Raw genomic sequence first — 6,123 nt, 5'->3', positions numbered from 1 at the left:
GAGGCTGTAACTGAATATCAGAAAGCTGTTAGCGTGATTTTGAAATTGCACATTTGGGAGTTGTGTACTGTCAGTGTGTGAGTTAAAAAAAAAAAAAAAAGAGTTGGATAAACGTGTTAACAAAACCAAAGTGGGGCAACCTTGAGTGACATATTGGACCTTTACAGACAGCCAGTCACATTAGATTAGATCTGTGGAGGAGAGTGGATGAGGAAAGACTGGAGGGAGCAGATCTTGGAAGAGCGATGCAGCTATTTCCCCCTGTATGTCAGGGCCAGGCCTCCACAACCAGCAGATGTTTACCACCAAGCCAGCTGCTTTCTCTCTCTCTCTCTCTCCTTCTTATTTCTCTGTGTCTCTCCTGCTCAGATTTTTCTCTCTCTCTCTCTGTCTCTCTGAGGCTCTTTAAAGCAAGCCCTCCCTGTAATCACGCACATCAGTCCACCAGAGGTCTTTGAAGTAAGTGGAATATGCCCAGCCATCTGATAGCATAGTCTATATTCTAATAGCAGAAAGAAGGCAGAGAAGAGAAAGCGGGAAAAGTGCGGTTTTCTAGATGTTAATTATGCCCCCGCTCCACTCTTACACGCGTGTGTGCGTTTATGCATGCAGTTATGTGTGTGTATGTTGTGTCTACAAAGGGCGTGTACGCGCATATGCTCACTAGAAAATGGAATGAAATGCTGCTCTGAGGCACCAGGTGACAGATGATAACGGGGGTCTGGCAATGGAGAAAAGGTGGATGGAACATGATGGTGTGTGTGTGTGTGTGTGTGTGTGTGTGTGTGTGTGTGTGTGTGTGTGTGTGTGCGTGTGTTTGTACATGCAAGGTACTTCCTCCCATAGATGTGGGGTTGGAATTTGGCTCATCATAAGTTCAAAGGAGTCAACCCAAAGCTCTGTGCACACCAACAAGAGCAGACATGCCTCTCCTCTTGCTCTGTCTCTCTCCCTGTCTTTGTCTTCCACCCCCATTTTTCTCTTTTTTCCTTAGGTTCTGCAAGGCAGCTGGTTGGACCATCAAACAGTTCACCTATTTCTGTGATGTGTGTGTGTGTGTGCGTGTGTGTGTGTTTGTATGTGCCTGAATTGTGCATTTCATTGGAATAGATAGGGGCCTTTATGTGTCTGGAAAAACGACAGGAAAAGAACCTGGAAGTGATCTGAGACGTGATAATCTGCTGTGATTTTATTGAAAACACAGTTAAATTACATTACATTAGTAATCTGCCTTACATGTGTTTCATTACATTACATACATTCTTTTCCTCTTTAAATGACAAATAAGTTGAGGAACAAATGCTTTTTTTCTCTGTGTGTTGACGTGCTAACTTAGTAGACTATGCAAAGACAAACTGCAATGTTAGAATAAAAATGAAAACATATAAAGATGAAATATAAATAAATCCCCTGGGTGGAGCTCTTCTTTGCCTTTTGCCTTTTTAGCCATGCTTTTGGCGTCTTTTGGCAGCTTTGGCAGAAAAACCGCGTTTGTTGTGTTTTGAAATTAATTGTAAATGAAAAAGTCAGATTCTTTTGCCCCCTTTTTCCCCCCTCCAGTGGCAGTGTGAAAAAAAAAAATAAAACCAGCATCGGACCACCTGCGGACACTGAGAAGAATTGAATAAATGTACCAAATGCATCAGGTTTCACCATCATGGTTTCATTTCATGCCATCAGAATAATTTGAAAAGATGCTATAATCAACTAATAAGACCAGGAGGGTACAGCCATGCTAGCAGCTCTGCAAGGTAAATTTCATTTTTGCTTTGGTAAAGCAAAAATGAAATTTAGACCTGATGATGGTGCTCGACGAAAACTGAGGGGAATGTGGAAGGTCTCACAATTCAAGGGAACATGAATCTCTGTACTAAAGTTCACACTAAATCCAGTACTTGTGGGGACTTTTCACTCAAAAACAAAAAATGCTAACCTCATGTAGCTACTGGAGGAAAAGTCAGATGACCACCTGAGTCACCTCAGGAATTTACCCTTGGGGAACAATAAATGTCTGTACCACATTTTGTGTCAATCCATCTACAGTAGATGCCAAAAGATTTTACTAAGTAAGTGAAATCTTTGATGTGGCGTCGGTTGTGTGCCGTGGGATTCATTATCTGGGAACCTTGGATATCTGTATTAAATTCCATTAAAATCCATTTAATAGATGTTGAGATATTTTGCTCCAAACGCAAAATGTGAACCTCATGGTTTGACAGATGCAAAGTCAGGGGATTACCAAAGTCAGTAGAGTTCACCCTTCTATCATGCATGTCTGTACAAAATTTCATGGCAATGCATCCAAGAGTTATTTTGGTCTGGGCCAAAGTGGTGAACTGACTGACCAGCGGACCAGCACTGGTATCTCTACAGCCACACCTCTTGCCTGGCTAAACAGTCTGCACGTAGTGACTTTAAATATTCGGTATTTTATTTGGCACATATCTGGTATCTGTGGTATGTCTGGAACAAGCAGGACACCTGATTCTAAACCCCTGTGTTCCCAAGCACATCTCTCTGTCTCGCTTTGATAAGATGAATTGCTTCCAGTTGCCTCCTCTTGCTTTTCAGGACTTTTTCCACGCAGCTTTATCCAAAGCTCGTGTTTCTGCTATCACTGGTATGTCTGGAACAAATAAGACACTCCACCTATTTCAAGACCCTTCAGTACCCAAGCACATCTCTCTGTCGCTGCTTTTCTGTCTTTGATAAGATGAATTGGTTCCAGTTGTCTCCCTCGCTATTTTCAGGGGGTTTCCAGTCAGCTTTATCTAAAGCTCCATGTTCAGGGAAGAACTGTGTTTGTTCTAATGCTGCAGATCGTGTCATGTGTTCCTACTTACAGAACACCTTCCAGTCATGACATCACGCCGTGTGACATCACGCTGGCCGGGTCACACCACTGTAGGGTGGTGGTGGGTGTTGGCAATCGGGGCAGAGGAATGTCGGTGACTCAAGGCGGTGGGACAGGGATCTGGTTGGCTAATCGCTTTGTCCCTGACATTTGTGGAAAACAAGCAGAGTGCCATTTCAAACAATGACCAGTCAACTCTGACCTTCGATGGGAGGCAAATTGCTCGAACACAAATCACAACGTGGTGGCACGCCAGCTATTACACCATTCTCAAGACAATCATTGCTTTCAGAACAATAAACCCCAATAGACACTCCTGCCCACAATCACCTTCGGTTTGGTTCAGACGTTTTTTTTTTTAGATGAGTGAGTCTCTGGTAGGAGTGTGAGAACCAGGACATGTGACGGCTTCATCCCAAAACACTATCAATTGAAGTGAACTATGTTACCTGAAATGTATCTTTCACATTTCAAAAACCTTAAAAGTAACACTATTTTATATGTACTTTTACATATAACTTTATTCTTATTTTAACAGTTAGAGGTCTGAGGACCGTAACATCCTTAATAAAATGATTGGCAAGTTTTTTTTCCTCCTTTATTTTTAGAGTATATGTTTGAAACAATAAGCTTCAGCTCCTTGTTTGAAGTATTATTAGTGATTTAAAAACCCAACTGTATTCGAGGGCTCTGGTGTCACCATGCCCTGTCTTTGGTAGCTGCGTGGTGAAGAGAGTGAGGAAGAAAAGGGAAAGGATGAAAACCATGGTGCTAGCGAAAAAGCTAGTAATGCCAGATGGTACCACTCAGCTCTGGCTGGTCACAGACCACTGCCCGCCCAGTATGGTTACTGGTAGAAAGGAGCAGGGGAGAAGTATCCAGTGGCAACTGCTCCGAGGTAGAAGTGGTAGTATCGAGACCCAGGCAAACCTTAGCACTGATGTGAGAGAGAGGTAATAATATAATAGCACATTAGCTGGTGTTGCAACCAGTCCCCAGCTGGGACAGCAAACAGTCTGGAAAGTTACAGAATTGAACTGTACAACATGCAATCAGCTATGAAAGTCCATGCAACAAGGTGAAATCCAGTGAGTGAGTGATTCTCAGTCACTTTGGGATCATTGGTTGTGGTTAGCTTGGGAATCTCCTAAATGTGTTCTCTGCCAAAAGAACAATCAACAGTGTGCCACACTCACCAGAGACTTCCTGTGTTGGGCCATGCTTGTTATGACAACAGTGACGCCAGTCACAGTGATTCAGTACAGAGCTGCTTGCGTCATGTATGCCAGTCACAGCCCAGGCCATGTTGGTCTGAGAACCCTCAATCAACTAAACTAGCATCAACTCATTTCCTGCACTTGAAGAGAAAACAAACTCCAAAACCCTCAGCTGTTCAAAAATAGCAGATAAAGTGTAATTTGAGTCTGAAGTCCTGCTTAATGCTGGTAAGAAAAAAATACAACAAATATTTTTATAACATGTACAAAAAAAGTAGAAAATGCACAAAAGCAGTTGCCAGGTGAAAAGGTCAGACCTCCAGACAGGACACTCAACTGGTTCAAAGACAATAAAGTACACTCTACTGAGCACCAGTGCAGACAAACACTTACAGTACACAGTGTGTGTACACAAGGAGGGAATGATGACGTGGGTGTGTGTGTGTATCTGTGTGTGTGTGTGTTTGATAGAGATGTGTGTGTCTGAGGGGTGAGAGGAGGGTGTGTGCAGGTAAATATAAAGAATCTTCAAGGAGGATTAATATTCTTGAAACATCTTTATTTAAACTTTGAAACTTCAGACAAAAGCAACAAATAACAGAGAACAGGACAAAGAGAGGGAAAGAAAGAAAGAAAGAAAGAAAGAAAGAAAGAAAGAAAGAAAGAAAGGTGATGGACAGAGAGAAAGAAAACCATGCTGATACAACAATCATCAGGATTTGCATCACATTTCAGCCTACTCAAGTCTTCTCTGCACAGAGGAAGTACATCAAAATAAAAGTCTTTTTTCTACCTCTCATGGTAGAGATATAATTTCAAAGTAGAAGTCCCACATGGCTTCTCTCCTTGCCTGATGCTGCATGTGTGAGCACCAGGACACTTTGCATAGAGCCAGAAAGTTATCGTGGAGACGTCCCGTCGCCTTTAACAGTTCCTTTTAAATACTGTCTGGGTGAGTGTGTGAGTGACCATGGTTGTGAAACATCCATCTCAGAGGTTTCCATATGGCACGAGTCTCATAATTTTGTGATTGTCAGGTGGTCAGAGCTTCAGATCAGTCCTCCAGAGGATTCCCCCTCCTCCGCTCAAATAGACTGTGCATCTAACACACAAACATACACACATCTAACATAATTTACCCCCCTGTCCCGAGCCACACAGTGGCACAGCAATACAAACCATCAAAATACATCAAAAATCATAGCCGTTATATCTATAATGGCTTATTATTACTGTTATTATAATAATAATATAGTTTAATACACAGTCAGGCACATTTACAATGGCTGCAGAGCAGAACAGGGAAACTCAAGGTCCTTAAGGTCTTCAAGCATCCACTGGCTCTCTCTCTCCCTTTCAATAGCAACTATACTGTGGTGTGTGTGTAAGTGTGTCTGTGTACAGTACGTACACACACAAGCAGACCCCAGGAACATCATCCCCATGGCAACGACTATGACATATAAACAGCCCTAAACTGAGAGCTACATATCACACGCTCCTAAAACACACTCCTCAATCAGTGATGTATAAGCAAACACACGCTCCTAGCTATTACAGTAAGGGCAGTGTACACACACATGCACCTGTCCCTACGAGTGCAGCACAGTAAATAATGGAGTTAAAGGATCAGTTCACACAAATTGACAGACAAAATCTCACTTAGCGTTATCGACCTGTGTAAATACTTTGGGTTTTGTTTGCCCAGGTTTAGATATTTGTGTCTGAGATTCCCGCCTCCACCCCAGTGCAACAGGAGTGAATGGAATTTCATCTGTGGTTCTCATAAGCATAAAAAAAATGACATTGCAGGAATTCAACAACTTCATGTCTTGCTAAACACAATGTCCCATTACTCCTCACGAACCTTAATATCAGGACTCTTTCCTCAATAGAAAGTAGCTCCAGTGGAGTAACAGGCACAAAGAGAGGTTGCTCTTAAATGCTAAGGTAATTTTCTATGTTGTCAGAGCCACAGACAAAACTTCATTTCATTTCCATTGTAATGAGATGGAGGCTGAACTCTCAGGGACAGATAAATCAAAACTTGGT

The sequence above is a fragment of the Trachinotus anak genome, unplaced genomic scaffold (assembly GCF_046630095.1).
Source record: "Trachinotus anak isolate AG129_WGS33_773 ecotype Australia unplaced genomic scaffold, CSIRO_AGI_Tana_v1 ptg000015l, whole genome shotgun sequence".
NCBI lineage: Eukaryota > Metazoa > Chordata > Actinopteri > Carangiformes > Carangidae > Trachinotus > Trachinotus anak.
The sequence above is the reverse complement of the archived record's forward strand: the minus strand, read 5'-3'. Positions refer to the sequence as shown.